This window comes from Malaya genurostris, chromosome 1, assembly GCF_030247185.1.
Source record: "Malaya genurostris strain Urasoe2022 chromosome 1, Malgen_1.1, whole genome shotgun sequence".
NCBI classification, from domain to species: domain Eukaryota; kingdom Metazoa; phylum Arthropoda; class Insecta; order Diptera; family Culicidae; genus Malaya; species Malaya genurostris.
The window spans coordinates 6,674,201-6,691,657 of record NC_080570.1 but is presented as its reverse complement, the minus strand read 5'-3'; the positions used below and the strand labels follow the sequence as shown (position 1 = coordinate 6,691,657).

Below are 17,457 nucleotides of genomic sequence, written 5' to 3'. Positions count from 1 at the left end.
GCTTCGAAAATCCACGTAAAAAAACTCGTTAATTCTGAAACCCGCTTAAAACAATCCGAGTAGTTTCGGAATCCCGCCTAATTTTGGAAATCCGCCTAAAAAAACTGCGAAACTTCGGAAATCCGCCTAAAAATACCGTAACTTCGGAATTCTGCGTAACTTCGGAAATCCGAGTAGCTTCAGAATCCCGCCTAACTTTGGAAATCCGTTTAAAATAACTGCGGAACTTTGGAAACGCGAATGGAAAACCGATAAAGTTCAGAAATCCACTTAAAAAATCTGCATAACTTCCGCTTGAAATAATAGCTTAGCTTCCGTATTCCGCGCAAAAAAAAACGTGAAACTTCAGAAATTCACGTTACTTTGGAAATCAACGTAACTTCGAAAATCCGCCTGAAAAATTCCGAATAGTTTTGGAAATCCGCAAAAAAACGCGTTACTTAGGAAAACCGCCTCAAAAAATCAAGTAGTATCGGAGATTCTCGTATGAAAACCTGCGTAACTTCGGTAATCCGCGTAACTTCGGTATTCTGCCTAAGAAATCCGAGTAGCTTTGGAAATACACGTAAAAAAATAGTGTAACTCTGGAATTTTGCGGTACTTTGGAAATCCGCGTTACTTCGGAGATCCGCCTAAAAAATCCGAGTAGCTTCAGAATCTAGCCTAACTTTGGAAATCCGCCTGAAAAAACTGCGGAGCTTCGGAAATGCGCTTGAAAAACCGCTAAAATTTATAAATCCGCTTGAAAAATCTGCGATGCTTCGGGAATCGACTTCAAAAAATATTGCGTAACGCAGAAATCTGATTGAAAAATTCAGGTAGCTTCTGTAATCCTCGCTACTTCGGAATTCTGAGTAAAAAAACGCGCAACTTCAGAATCCCGCCTATCTTTAGAAATCCGCCTAAAAAACTGCGACACTTCGGAAATCCGCTTAAAAATACCGTAACTTCGAAAATCCTTGCCACTTCGGAAATCCTCGCCACTTCGGAAATCCGCGCAACTTCGGGAATTCTCGTAAAAAACTACGGAAATCCGCGTAATCGAGGATTTCTGAAATCCGCTTGAAAAAATCTGAGTTGCTGTGGAAATCCAGGTAACTTCTTAAATCCGCGCAATTTCGGAAATCCGCCTCAAAAACTGCGTTTCTTCGAAAATCCATAAAATAAACCGCGTGACTTCGGAAACTCGCGTAAAATCAATCGTAACTTCGGAAATTCGCATGAAAAACCACTGAAGTTCACGTAAAAAATTCCACATAGCTAATCGGAAATCGGCTTAAAAAATCTGCGATACTTCCGAAATCCGCTTAAAAAATCCGAGTAGCTTCGGAATTCCGCGCATGAAAAAAATGCGTAACTTCGGAAATTCGTGTGAAAAAAAACCACTTCACTTTGGAAATTTGCGTGAAAAAAACACTTAACTTCGGCAATCCGCGTAAAAAACTGCGTAACTTCGAAAATCTGATTGAAATATCCAAGTAAATGATTCGGTAATTCTCGCAAGTTCGGAATCCGCGTTATTTCGAAATTCCGCATAAATAACCGCTTAACTTCTTGAATCCGTTTAAAACAATCTGAATAGCTTCGGAAATCCGAGTAGCTTCGGAAATCCGCGTATGAAAAAACCGAGTAGCTTCAGAAATCCGCATAAAAACCGCTTAATTTCGGAAAAATGCGTTGTTTCGGAAATCCGTTGCGTTGCCCGAGCGGCGAGAGGGGGTATTTGGGTATTTCTTTTTAAAACACTTATAAAATCGCACAAATTCCTGCGTTGCCCGAGCGGCGAGAGGGGGTATTTGGGTATTTCATTTTAAAACACTTATAAAATCGCACAAATTCCTTTTCTCTCGTTTTTTTTTTATTCTTCTAATATCTTTTACACTTTACTGTCCTGTCTTCCCTACAGCACGTAACTTCGTGCCAGACCTAACTCCTAATTAATGAACAACTTAATTTTTCTTCTTAACTACTGCTTTTGGCCTGAGTAATGGTGTCCATGTTTGATTACGGTGTTACCCGGTCGCCCAAGGAGCATTACTCTACAGTAAAAATTAAGAAAAAAGCCTCGTTTAAACCAAAACCGACCCTTTTATACTCCAACCTAAGTAACTAACAAAAACCTATACTCATATATATATCTGGTAGACTAACTACCACCTATAACTACCTACGTGAATTCACTGCGATCGCGTCGCTTATGTACATAATCAATTAATTCGATCGGTTTCTTCGGGCTGATGCAATATGTTGAAATAGCCAGCCGTGGGCATTACAATGACTCAACTGTTCTACTGCCTGTACTAGCTAAGATGAAGATTTTTATGGAAAAATTAGGGCTGCTGCATGCCCCCTTACTTACTGAGCTTGATGCTACCATCAAGTTGATTGCGCGGGTAATAACTTAACCCGTTATGCTAACTAAATGTAAAACCTAAGATTGCCGTTACAAAAGATTAATAATTTTTTTGATCCATTTTTTTTTGTTTACATATTTGTTTGTTTTTTTTTCTGTTTACATATGCACTTTGTTTCATGTAAATATTTGATGACGTTAGCTTCCCTAACCTTATAATGCCGTAGCGTGTGCTTCCATTCCAGACCCAGTGCCGCCTTGTAGTTGCTTTTGTATGTACCTTCTCTGTGTGGTGGGGTGATCGAACGGTTGCTAGTCTTGGACTCTGGGTGCCGTGTCATTTCCTCCATGGTGGCTCCTTCTTCTCGTCTGGTTCTCATCTCAGTATCCTTCGGTTTGTTGACCATAGTTTAGGAATTAATCGCTGTTTCGTTTGAGTTTTAATTATCATCGAAACTGCTGCATTATTCTGTCCGATGAGTTGAGGCTTCTAGCGCATCTCCAAAAATGTTACGTCTGTTTTCGTGGTCGCTTTCCCAATGATCATTGAATTCTTTTCCTTTGCTTGTTTATGGCACTCAGTTGAGCTTTGACGATGCCCACTGAATGAAAGACGGGGTAGTACCTTGTATTGTTGTGGCACCCCCGCGCAGATCATTTCCGACGGTGTCGACTACGTTTACTTCCTTCTTGTCTTCTTTCGTGAGGGATATGCGATAGCACTTTGGACTGTTGTGCTGCACCCGCGCATCGTGTTTTACTGTGTTGACTGCGTTCACTTCCTTCTTGCTATGGTCCCCAACACCGAATCTGCACCTCCTTCCGATTTACTGGCTCTTGTGTTCATATTTCCGACATCTTGATGGGTCCACGGTCCCCTTTGTCTTCGACTTGCCACCGCATTCGACCACATCCTCTCGTTCTCTTAGGTAGTTTTGCTATGCTACCGACATCCTTCCTTCTTGCAAGACCGCGATGAATACGTTGGACGCACACGTTGGCCAGGGCTTTTACCTCTTCTAGGACTAATCTCTTAATAAATCTGCATGCGCATAACTATAAATTGTAACTAACACTCAATTGTTATCATTTCATATCATTTCACTAATGCATTACTTCCACTGAGTTTAACACAAAATCAGATTTCGTAAACAATCGTAGACTCATGACTAATTATATATATATATATATATATATATATATATATATATATATATATATATATATATATTTCCACTGAGTTTTAACACAAATCAAATTTCGTAATTTTAATTTTTTTTCTCGGCAATCGGTATAGTGTTGGCTTCCCCCCCCCCCCCCCCCATCCTGTAAAAGTAGATGTTTTCTTTAAAGTGGTGGCATGCGAAGATTGTTGCATTGTTGTTCCTAAATTATTTATTTCTTTATATATATATTTAATTAATTTTCCTTTTTCTTTCTCCTCTTTTTTTTTTTTTTTTTTTTTTTTTTTAAACAACTTTCTTTACATGCCGAATATTACCTCATTTTTCACCTCGTTCCTATTCGTCTTGCGTCCTTCACTTGTGCATCTAGACTGATGGTCTGCTATTGACCGCGACTCCTTCTTCCTGTCGAACGGAGTCTCGGGTTTTATTTTTTTGCTGTTAAATAGACCTAGAAATATACTTGGATTTGTCTTTTAGTTATTTGTCTTATATATATAGATATTTTTTTCTTTGTGGAGCTTATTTAGACATTCTTCTTCAGTCATTCTGGGGCGCGCTTCCCTTGTCCAGTCATTCCTTTATACCTTTTGCTTCAATCATTCTCGCACATATGCTGACAGCCCATAAGGATAAATAAAGAATATTCAGATCACTACGATATTTCGAGTGCTTTTGTTTTTAGTTTTCGGTTTTGAGGGTTGCGTGTCTGGGTTTTCTAGTATATTCGCGTCTTTATTCGATTGACCATCAATTTCGCGTGCATGTGTTTCTGCTGTGACCGTTCCTACTACCATTGTTTCGACAGTGTTTCTTCCAGTGTTAGTGATACAAGGAATATTTATAGTTTCTTGAGTTTGTTCTTCTTTTAAATTTTTCTTGTTTGTGTGGCTCATGTCATTCGATGATCCACTTTTTCCGTTATGCACTATTTTGGTTTTAGTACAACATGAAAACTTTCCTTTGTGACAGAACGCACATATCGTCGTTACTATACCACATATGATAATTACTGTACTCATCGTAATCCACGGCTGTTCCAGGGGCGCATATATTACATTCTCTAACAGTGTTCGGTGTTCTATTATTCTTTTAACGTCAATACCCAGGTCGAAAAGGCGTTTATTATCAATAAATGTGAAAATCTTATTATCCTTATTTATTACAGGAATAATCTTGTGCTTCCAATTAATCAGGCTTTCCGGTGTGACATCTGTTATATTTTCGAGATATATTGTCTTGTTTCTTATTTCTGTTGTAACTTATTCGTCATATGGCCATACGAATCGGTTTTGGGTCATGCCGGTTCCTGAATACCGGCTCTGGAAGTACCTTAAATTACCGTAAACTCTAAAGTGGAACTTACATATCATGGCATCTTTAATCGATTATCACACTTCTAGATTTAAATCCGATCCGCTTTGCAGTTTCGACATTACAGAGTAATGAGTGATTAAAATCTCAAACTGTTGCTTAAGACGACGGTAATTAAAATAATGTCATGAAAACTTAAACGCCGAAGAATATTCATGCAAAACAACACATGCAGATTGGAAGAAGAAAAAAAAAGGTATCATCTCACTGCTAGGTGGATTAAACACGTTTTTTGTATATAAAAAAAATTATTCAGTATATTTTTTCAAGCGATTATTATGGATCTTTTCAAGCCTGTTTCCATTTTTAATCGTTGTTGTCTGTTCACTAGGTAGAGCGACTACTTCATATGGTCCTCTCCAGAGTGATTGTAATTTTTGGCCTGCGCCTGTGGCTTTGACTAACACTAAGTCCCCCCACATTGGTTGCCATTCGTTGGAGTTTTTATCATACAGCTCCTTACGTTTTTCTTTTGATTTGATTAAATTTTCACGTGCTTGGTGATGCAATCGCTTGAATGATGATCGCATTTCATTTACGTAGTCTTCATAATACATTCCATCATTGCTGTATTTGTAGACGGAGTTTGGGATGTTCGCCCGTCTTCCGTATAATAATTCAAACGGTGTATAACCCGTTGAGGAATTTACAGTGGTATTATATTCGAAACTGAAGAATGGGAGTAATTGATCCCATGTTTTCGGTTCGTTACCTACGTATTGTCTTAAATAGGTTTTTAGTTCCCTATTCGATCGTTCCACCAAGTTTGCTTGTGGATGATATGTACTCGTAGTAATTTTTTTAATTTTTAAAATTTTACAAACATTTTTCATAAGAGAACTAACGAAATTGGTTCCGTTATCGGTTACCAATTCGGCGGGTGTTCCATATTTACATATATAATTATTCACGAAAGTTTGCGCGACCGTGGCACTCTCTTGATTTTCCATCGGTGCTACAATTAGATATCTAGTCAGGTCGTCTTGCATCACAAGTCCGTATCTGTTCCCCCATTCTGACTCGGGTAATACCACTATGTCCATATACAATTTCTCGAACGGTTCGGACGATGTCGTGGTAATTCTCATTGGAATTTTGTTCGCTCGACCGATTTTGTTTTTCTGGCACGAGCTACATTGTTTAACATAATTTTCAATATCCTTCCGCATATTAGTCCAATGGAATAGTGGACTCATTCTTTTCAACATTCGTTTGCTTCCAACATGTCCGCCTAGAGGAGCATCGTGGAATTCTTTCAATGTAGTTTCGCGGTCTTTTTCCGGCACCCACATCCTATCTTTTTCCGGTGCATATAGTGTGAAAATTTTATCAAATTTCTCGGCAATAAATCTCAACACATTTGATTCGGGAATTTTCTGCATATTCCGGTAAGAAATTATCTGAATGTTTTTCGCACCTCTCATGTCTTCGGGACAATTACTGAAACCATCTACTAACCCATCTAATAGAATTCTTGTATCGGTTATTGATCTACTCGAGCCATTTAGAACCAATCCCCATATTTTACGATCTGGAATTGAAAATACTCTTCCATTTAGGTAGTCTTTTAAACCGTGTGGTAAGTGTATCAGCTCGGCTAGTTCTTTATATGCTGATCTACTGTTTACTATTACGAAAGTACCATCAAAATCACTTTCGTTAGTTTTTTGTTTTGAAAATTTCAGCAGATCAAATTTGATGTCATTGTTATTTATGCATATTTCATATTCTTCGAAATGTGAGAGTACTCCCAAATCTTCCTTTTCGTCCCATCCAAAATCGATATTTTCTAATCCGTCCATGTGCGGATTCCATTCTGTCTTTTGTTTATTTTTAAATAGCGTAAACCTGCCTGATTCGTCTTTCAGTTGTTTTGGGGAAGTTGTTTTATTTTCCGCGTCTTTCCGCTTCGCAAGTTCATTTTCCTCTGCTTGCTGCTGTTGACGCTTTTGCTGTCTAGTGACTATTGAAATAGGGTGTAAGGACTCGGCCTGTTCGGGCAGTCTGGATAAAAAGTCTGCCACAACATTGTCTTTGCCTTGTTTATAGCGAATGTCCATTTCGAGTCCCTGTAATTTTAAACGTAGTCGTGTAAGGGTTGGCGAAGTTTCTTTTAAGTGCCATATTGAAATTAGCGGTCTATGATCAGTGTATACAATAAATCTCTGATTATAAATGAAATGTTTGAAACGGTTCACTGCCCATACAATTGCTAATAGTTCCTTTTCGATTGTGTGGTACCTTCTTTCGGCACCTACTAGACCTCTGCTTGCGTATGCTATTGGTCTTTCAATTGATTTTTCATTTGAAAGTACCGCTCCAAGGGCGTACTCACTAGCGTCTGTTGTAATTACGAACACGTCTTTGTAATTTGGTCTTACCAACAGTGCATCTGAAGTTAAAAAGTTTCTTAGTTCCTCAAAGGCTTTTTGACACTCGTTTGTCCAAGCAAACTTCACATTCTTTCGCAAGAGATCGTTCAGTGGTTTACGTTTCTCTGCTATATGTGGTATAAATTTTCCATAAAAATTTACTGTCCCTAAAAATGAGCGGACTCCTTTCACAGTCCTGGGCGCCATCATTTCTTTAATTGCCTTAATGTTTTCTTCCGTAGGCCGAATGCCTTCCTTGTCGATTGCATGACCTAAGTATTTTATTTCTGTTCTTAAAATTTGACATTTTTCTGGCTCGACTTTCAAATTATGTCGGCGCAATGCCCTTAAAACTTTACACAAGTTATCGTTATGTTCTTCAATAGTTGAACCAAAAACAATTATGTCGTCCAGGTAGACTATAGCTTTCACATCTTTCATTTCATACAACACAGTGTTCATTAATCGCTGAAAAGTGGATGGACTGTTTCGTAAACCCATAGGCATTCTTGTGAACTCAAAGTGGCCTTTAGGAGTTGAAAACGCTGTCTTGGCAGCATCTTTCGGGTTAATGGGTACTTGATAAAATCCTGATTTTAAATCCAAAGTGGAAAAATATTTGCTGTTTCCGAGATTGTCTAAAATCTCGTCGATTAGTGGAATTGGGTATACAAATGGCTTTGTTACTAAATTTAGAGCCCTAAAGTCAACCACAATTCTGTATTTCTTATTGCCAAATTCATCGTCCTTCTTAGGAACACATAAGACTGGTGCATTCCATGGACTCTTACTAGGCCTTATGATACCTTGCCTACGCATTTCTTCAATCTCTTCATTAATATGATTTTTAGTGGCTTCTGGAAACCTGTATTGCCGTTTGTTGATAGGCACGTTTGAAGTGGTTTCGATTTCATGTACCGCTGCATCGGTGATAGTTAATTTATCCCCTTTCAAGTAGAAAACATCGCTATATGCTGCCATGATATTTTCCATGGCGCTAAAAGCCCCCTTTTCCAAATGCTTCAGCTTTAGCACTTCGAGAACTTTTTCTATTCTACCCGATCCTTGTAGTGTCTTAAATTTGTTGTTTTCCACTAAGCTAAGGTCATAGTTGTCTTCTGTGAGAATAGGTTTTTGTTGCTCCGAATTGTTTTCGTCAAATTCGTCTACATCCTTGCATATTGTGGTAAACTTTCCCCTTTTAAAAACTGGTTCATTTATCATTTGTTTGTTATCAAAACCGGCTGTGTCATTTTCATTATTATTCTTGTTATGAACATTGTCATGTACACTATTATATATGTCATAGTTATTTGTTTTGATTTCCGTCTTACCTATTATGTCTACGTTTGCTATAATGAACTCGGTTTGGCAGCTTATGTTATTGGTTTTCGTTTTACTACATATATTTTCTTCAGTTTGACACCCTTTCTCGGTTACCATTGGGTATTGTTTTTCCTTATATATTAGGTTGTTTGTATTTGACTTGCATTCTATATTATCATGATGCGAATTCTGTGCTCCTGTAATTTTCTGATTATGGCCTTCTGCTTGTCGCTCCGTATCTCCCATAGCATATTGTAGCCATTTTGGTATCGGCTTTGCTTCCATGCTAAATACAATTTGATTTTCTTGCAAGATTATCTTGCCATTTTGGATATCTATATTAGTAACGTGCTTATTTATAAAGTTCATTCCAAGGATGCCTGCAAATCCTAATTCCTCGACGACGTCAAATTTTATTCTAAATTTTAGGTTATCTATTAAAAAGTCTGCTTCTGTAGTACCGAGGCTAATTCGCGGAATATTCATTACTCCTGTGTAATGAATTTGTTCTTTAATATTTATTCTGGATGCACCTACCTCTTCCGCGCATCTTCTGCTTATTAGGTTAGAACTAGCGCCGGTATCAATTAGGAATTTTTTCTTAATGTTAGGTCTCGTTGTGGTTCTCATTTCAATTTCGTATGCGTTGAACCAATTTCTTGTCAGTATTTGCTTCTCGAGTTTTACTCGAACTTCTTTCTCTGTTTGAAAGATCCGTCATTCTTTCCAATTGGTGGTCAATTTGTTCCACCTTGCTTTGTATTTTCTTAATTACATTCCATGTGTTATACTTTTCATGGGGTGTTCGGTTCTCTGTCAACTCATACGCCCCATAATTTAGTTTTTTCGATAGTTGGATTGTTGATTGTTATATCTTCTGACGTTATTCTGCGTGCTATCTTGGTGTCTAACCTGTTGATCGTAGTTTCTGCCATCGTACCTTCTTGCGGGAGACTGGTCTCTATACATCATTTCTCGATTTCTGTCTTCTCGCCATGTTCTGCCCTCAGCTTGGTTATTCACGCTCTGGTTTCGTACTTGATATCTTTCGTCTTGACGATTGTATTGACGTCTGTTATCATCTCGGTTTCCGTAGTTATTCCGATAATTTGGCATCATGCGTCCGGATTCTCTATACTGGTTACCGCGGTTTTCAGGTTCTCGATAATACCTCCTATTATCGTTTGATCGACTTCCGCCAGGTCTTTCCTGGTTCCAAGAATTCCCCCAATTTGGTTGTCGTGGAGGTCTTCCGTGAGCCTGTTGATGCTGACCTGAGAATCTATTTCTGACATGGCCCAACTGATCTGCAGTTCTATTTTTGTTCTCTGACACCCGACAGGCTTGTAATCGTTGTACTATGTTTTCCAGATGATCACATTCCGCATGTTCATCCTGCAAAAATTGTATCAAATCTCTAAATGCAATACCCTTTTGACTTCTCGCTGCCTGTTTCAAGCTTGCGTTTCGTAATCCCCCAATGAAATGTATTTTCAAGCTCCTTTCTGCGAAGGAACTTTCTTCGTGTTGATCTCGTTGCATCTCTTCGATACATTCGTAAATTTGCAGTGCTCTATCAGCATAATTTGTAAATGTCTCCGACGGTCTTTGCTCTAATGTCTCTATTTTCTGTAAAATGCCTTCAACGGTTATTCTTATGCTGAATTGTCTTTTTAGATTTTGAAACATTTCTTCCCATGTGTTAGCTCGTATTCTGTTTATGAATGACGCTGCCTTCCCTTTCAATTTCATCAACACCACATTCAATAGTGGTTTTTGATCCTCCCCCAATGGTATTTCGTCTGCGAAATAGCTTATTTGTATTAAAAATGGTTCGAGTTCATCCACTGAACCATGAAACTCTGGAATACATTGTATCGCCGTTTGCATCGGAAACCGATATCTTTCGGCGTTTTCGTTCCTATCTTGGCTCATGTTTGCGGTGTTTGAGCTGTTACCGGCGCGCTTGTTTGTATCTAAATCCACACTTAATTGTAATGTGGGCGATTTTAGTTGCTCGGCCTCGATAATAGTGGATTCGTCTAATATTCTAATTGACGCGTCGTATTTTGTTTTTACGTTTTCAAACTGATCTGTTAATGTATTCCAACAATCTACACTGACGCGCGCTTCGTAACCACCAATTAGTCTCTCTAATTCCCTGAATGCGTCGTGAAGGGTCTCTCTTTTTGCAATTATCCCAGCTAATGATCGGGGTCTAGTTCTATTTTTATAGAGATTTTCGTACTCTTTCACAATATATTCGCTAATTTCATTAATTCTACCGAGCTGATCCATTTAAGATAATTTCAAAATTACTTGCTCCGGAATTTCCCATATGTGAATATTAGTTGTAAATATAAACCAAAAATCACTACATAAACATTTTCCTGTCGAACTGAGAGTATCACTTTCACTTTCGGAAGGAACTAAGAAAACTCTGTACAAAATGCTTTGAAACTGCAAGCATAGATTGTTTTTTTTTTTATTTCACTGTAGCATGCGTCCGTTTTCAGAATTGGTGTTCCTTATTTATTTTCAATCATGTGTATACAACCATAAAACCAGTCATGTGTACTCGGAAGAAACCGGTTACGTTTACCCAAAAATTCTTTTGTGGCTAAAAACAAGACTTTCCATATACACACATATAACAAGAATTATTTCTTATTTATACGTTCATTCAAAGTTTTTTTTTTTGTTTTGAAATAAAGAATATTAAAGACAAATTAAACAGCGGCGATTTGACCCTTAATTAAAAAAAAAATAAAAATTCGGTATTGAAATCGGTGATTCACTTGCCACCCTGTAAGCATAAACGACGGTCGGACACACGACGCTCGTTATTTGTTTTTCTTTATTTCATTCGCGCGCCCATCAAGTTCAATGGCTACTCAATGATATTATTGTCGATATGTGTACGCGATAGTATCTGCTGCGTTTGCTCGTTTTGTCAATCTATATATTATGTGCTTTCATTAGCACCGAAATGCCAGCGCGGACGTTGATTATTTGTACGATCAGAACTTCGTATGCACTCAGTCAATTATGTACCTGACCGCTTTTATTCTAACATCTGTTCGCGTAATAAATCCTAATTTTTTTTTCACTCTAACGTTCGCAAACCCGACCGAAGTGAATAGAAACTCAATATAAACTCAAATTTTATAGAAACTCACTAGAAACTCAAATTTTTAACCTGAGCGCGGATATCACTGGTACCGACAATGTAAATCCTGCTGAGTTCATAAACCTGCCTTGCCGCGCGTTTATTTGTCCACTGTATATAAAAAAAATGTAGACTCACCTGATTATAACTGTCTTCATTTTAAATTCACTCGCGGCACAATACCTCCTCTCGAATAGCGTTCCGTATATTTTTTTAAATGTTTTTTTTTTCTTTTCACTGTCACCACAATGTGTTGCCCGAGCGGCGAGAGGGGGTATTTGGGTATTTCTTTTTAAAACACTTATAAAATCGCACAAATTCCTGCGTTGCCCGAGCGGCGAGAGGGGTATTTGGGTATTTCTTTTTAAAACACTTATAAAATCGCACAAATTCCTTTTCTCTCGTTTTTTTTTTATTCTTCTAATATCTTTTACACTTTACTGTCCTATCTTCCCTACAGCACGTAACTTCGTGCCAGACCTAACTCCTAATTAATGAACAACTTAATTTTTCTTCTTAACTACTGCTTTTGGCCTGAGTAATGGTGTCCAAGTTTGATTACGGTGTTACCCGGTCGCCCAAGGAGCATTACTCTACAGTAAAAATTAAGAAAAAAGCCTCGTTTAAACCAAAACCGACCCGTTTATACTCCAACCTAAGTAACTAACAAAAACCTATACTCATATATATATCTGGTAGACTAACTACCACCTATAACTACCTACGTGAATTCACTGCGATCGCGTCGCTTATGTACATAATCAATTAATTCGATCGGTTTCTTCGGGCTGATGCAATATGTTGAAATAGCCAGCCGTGGGCATTACAATGACTCAACTGTTCTACTGCCTGTACTAGCTAAGATGAAGATTTTTATGGAAAAATTAGGGCTGCTGCACCGTATAAAAGAACTGCGTAACTTCGGGAAACGTAACTACAGAAATTCGTGTAAAAAACTGCGTAATTTCTGAAATTCGAAGAGAAAACCGCGTAACCTCGGGAATCCGCGTGAAAACTATGTAACTTCAGATATGCGTGTGAAAAAAACTGCGTAACTTCTTAAATCCGCGTAAAAATCCATTAAAGTTTTGAAATTAGTGTAGAAAAAAACCCCATTTTCTAAAATCCGCGAACTTTGAAAATCCGCGTAAAATAAACCATATAACTTCGGAAATCTGATTGAAATATCCAAGTAAATGAATCGGTAACTCTCGCAACTTCGGAATCCGCGTTATTTCGAAATTCCGCGTAAATAACCGCGTAACTTCTGAAATCCGCTTAAAACAATCTGAATAGCTTCGGAAATCCGCGTATGAAAAAACCGAGTAGCTTCAGAAATCCGCTTAATTTCGGAAATTTGCGTAAAAAAACTGCGTAGTTTCGGAAATCCGTACACTGCGTAACTTCGGGATACGCAACTACAGAAATTCGTGTAAAAAACTGTGTAACTTCTGAAATTCGAGTAGAAAACCGCGTAACTTCGGGGATCCGGTTTACAAAATCGCTGAAGCTCTGAAATCAGCGTAAAAACTGTGTAACTTCGGATATGCGTGTGAAAAAAAAAACTGCGTATCTTCGTAAGTCCGCTTAAGTTCTGAAATCAGTGTAGAAAAAAAACACAACTTGGAAAATCCGCGAACTTCGAAACCAACCTCATAAAGTCTCGTTGAAAAACCGAGTAGCTTCGAAAATCCTTACAAAAAAAACTGCGTAACTTCGGAAATCTGCGCAACTTCGGATATCCGCGTAAAAAACCGCATAATAAAGCGCATTTAAAATACTAATGTGTCTAATTCTATTTGAAAAATAAATTCGTTTCTCTGTCACTTTGGCATCACTGTGCCACACGGGACGGCATGAGATAGGAACTTGTGAGCACTTGACAAAATCAACTTTCAACGTTACGTACATAAAAATAATAAACAGACTGACATAGAATACCAAAAAAAAAACAAATAATCAATTAATTTGAACCATTATGTTCGAGTACGTTATTAGCTGCTTTCGGAAAGCTTCCGATGCAAAACCGGCGTGCGTAATTGAGCACTTACTGATTATTTTTTTCAATCTTTCGCGCGTCAGAAAGAAATGAAACAACTGTACACGTGTGCTGCTGGCAAAGCCTTCGAAGAGTTCTTTCGAGGGCGGCTCCGGTCTACTAAGCCGAGATATAATTACGAAGTAAATCTCCATCACCCCCATGGAAACCGTTCCGTCTAGGGGTCACGAGCAGGAAATAAATCGGAGGTGAATCCTGGTTTCTGGTTCGTCATTAAAATGAACTGACTACCCCGTGTCGGAGACGTGGGGGGAGGCCTTCCGCCGATCTAATCTCAGAAGCTAGACTCGCTGCTAACGAAGCTGCCGATGATGATGATGTTGGTCTAAAGCATACTCAACCTCTACGGCTACTAACGAGATACAGGGTGCTTCTCCGCCGATCCCAGCAGGCTCTGTGTGTGTGTTCGTGTGTTTTTTTCTCACTTCCAACTTCCAAGCCTACTGCTGACCGGATCTCGGCGATGGTAATCGTTGTTAGGCTCCGGACGGCTTTGGCCGCGGATGGATAGGATTGTGATTGGAATTTATTGCTGATTGAAGTCGCCCCCCCTGTAAAGGATGCTGTCCGAACAGATTGGCCGCCCCCGGTTCCGAACGAATCGACCAAGCAGGATTTCCATTGGATTTTAATTTATTATCAAACTCGCTCGTTAGAACCAACGCAGATAAAGTGGTGCGACCTTGGAGATTTGTTCCGGGATGTAAAAGGGCAGGTGGCAGAAGGTCGGGTATTTATTAGCCACCCGTTTACCTTCTGTTTTTTGTCGTGAATACGACTTACTTTACTATGGGGCGCCTTTTCGAAATTAGCCATATGGAAGAATGGGCAGAACTTAATCGTGAATATCTCGACTTGTATTAATGGTAGCAACATAATTCTTTCACCATTTCATCAAAAATATGATCAGGAATTCAGGATAATATTTTGATCAGTGTGCGATAACCACAAACAACTCAAAAATTAAGTTTTCTTAAAATTTGAAAACAACGCGGAAAACACCTTACTTTCGCTTGGGTTTTTCGCGCAAGGACGACGATTTTGAGGTAGTCAGGCACATATCTTCAACTGAATGCGTATAAAAGGGGAACCGTGGTCAAAAATCGATCATCATTCAGTGATTCTTTGTCGATAGTTGAACGTGTTCAGACGTGTTTTCGTTCTCTCGCGTTTGTTCGTTCGTTTGTTGAGTTTTTATGGCGAAACGTAGACGCCGCTCGGGAGGCTCAAAAGCTAGTCCCAAGGCGAATCCTAAGCGTAACAAAAATAACACACCCAGTCCGCGTGTGGTTATTCAAAACCAGAACCAGAATCAATCCACAATTGGTGATATGATGTCAGTGCACTCCGCTCGTTCGGAAATAAGAAGCAACCGTACCGCAACCAACGTAAGCGATGTCAACGGATTCGGTGGCCCTCTCGATGAACTGCCCGAAGAAGAAGAAGAAGCTAAAGTGAAACTTCCACCGCTGATGGTGAAATCAGTCCCGCTCGCAACGTTACAGCGTGAACTGATTCGAAATGGAATTCAAGCCGAATTCAAGCTGTGTGGTATCGGCATCAAGGTGATGTTGCATACCAAATCCGAGTACGTGAAAGCAAAAAATTATCTCGATCGTGCTGGTGCAGAGTATTTCTCGCACGATTTGGCAACGGAAAAGCCATTCAAAGCAGTGGTACGTGGTTTACCGCTGATGAGCGGTAATGACATCGCATCGGAGCTGGCCGAACGATACAAGCTCCAACCGGTTGCTGTTTTCCCGATGACTAGGAAGGATGTCACCAACAAGTATCGCGATTGTCTGTACCTCGTACATTTTAAAAAAGGTACAGTGACACTGAACGCTTTGAAAGCTGTTAGATCCATCAGCAGTATGATCGTGAGCTGGGAACCGTACCGTGGGACAAACCGTGACGTCACCCAGTGTATGCGCTGTCTGAACTTCGGACACGGTACACGCAACTGCCATCTTCAACCGAGATGCAACAACTGCGGTCAGGTGCATTTAACGTCCAGCTGCCCTGCAGAAGGAGACGCCGTATTGAAATGTATTCATTGCGGTGAAGGTCATCGGTCTACCGACAAGCAGTGTCGCAAGAGGGAGGAGTATAAACAAATACGGAAACGTGCATCGCAGAATCATCAGCCTGGAAGAAAACCCAACAAGGGTCCGGTTTTCAATAACGGCGAGTTTCCTTTGCTGGCGTCAAATCGGAAGAACGGCGCTGGAACTTCCTCCACACAGCAACTGCCGCCGCAGCCAAATCCTACGGTTCCCTGGTCATCGTTGTTGGCAGGATCCGGAATGCCACTTGCTGGAGTGAACGGTCAACCAGCTCAGGTGAGTCCCCATTTAAATACCCCTCATTTGGACCAAAATCTTCCGCCCAAATTTACCACCGAACAACTCTTGCCGATCTTCGCAGAGATGTGCAACAAAATGCAAAAATGTCAAACAAGATTTGACCAGATTTCTGTGTTAGGGCAATTCATTATACAATATGCCTGTTAACCCGTTAAATATTGTTTTATGGAACGCCCGCGGATTGTCGCGGAAACGCGTTGAGTTGTGTGATCTCTTGGAGCAACAATCAACAGATATCGTAGCTATCACGGAAACGCATTTAAAACCCGGAAATAATCTGTACCTTCCTGGGTTTAACATAGTTAGGCTGGATCGAACCCACTCGGGCGGAGGGGGTGTCGCTCTAGCCATCAGAAAAACTATTAAATATATCATTCAACCGCACTATCGCACATCGGTGATCGAAGCCGTCGGTATCGAGGTGTCTTCCGATACTGGAAAAATTATTATTATTGCCGCTTATTGTCCGACACAGTGCTATGACGGCAATGGGATGGCAAGGAAATTTAAAAATGATCTTGCGAAGCTAACCAGAACCGACAAGAAGTTCATCTTGGCTTGCGATTTAAACGCGAAACACGAGACATGGCGAAATATCCGTAGGAATAAAAATGGGTGTCTTCTCTTCGAGGATCTACAGCTGGGTTATTACACCATCCACGCTCCGTATCAGCCGACATATCTTTCGCCTGCCGGCATCTCGTCCACCTTGGATATAGTTCTGTCGAACTTCGACTTGCTGAGCCAACCAGTTACAACAAACGATCTCAGCTCTGATCATTTTCCGGTTTCATTTCAAATCGGTGGTGATATTCAGTGCGGTGAACCGCAAACCAGGAAAAATTACCACGACGTCAACTGGGTGGAATTCGCCCGGATTGTTGATCGGCATATCGATGCTACTAAAGCGTTGAATTACACTGACGATATAGATGAGGCTTTATCCGAGCTGAAGGCCGCTATCTCTGTAGCTGAGAACCACTGCGTTAGACAGGTTCCGATCCACGGAGTATTGCTTAAAATCGACACGATGACCAAAGCAATTATCCGTCAACGTAACAAAGTACGGCGCCAATTTCAACGGTCAGGCGATTTATCGAAAAAATACGTTGCATCGAAATTGTCAGAGCTGATCAGTTCTCGAGTTGATGACTTGAAAAACGAAAACTTCTCGTCAATGATCCAAAGGCTAGACCCGTTCTCGCGGCCTTTCTGGAAGGTGTCAAAGGTATTAAAGTCAAAACCGAAACAAAT

At 39.8% G+C, this 17,457-nt stretch overlaps 1 protein-coding gene across 3 annotated transcripts in view; it reads left to right on the top strand.

The window, feature by feature from the left end:
• The window catches only part of LOC131431057 (serine-rich adhesin for platelets-like), a 482,585-nt gene that overhangs the window by 367,109 nt on the left and 98,019 nt on the right, over positions 1–17,457 (top strand). The window lies entirely within an intron of this gene.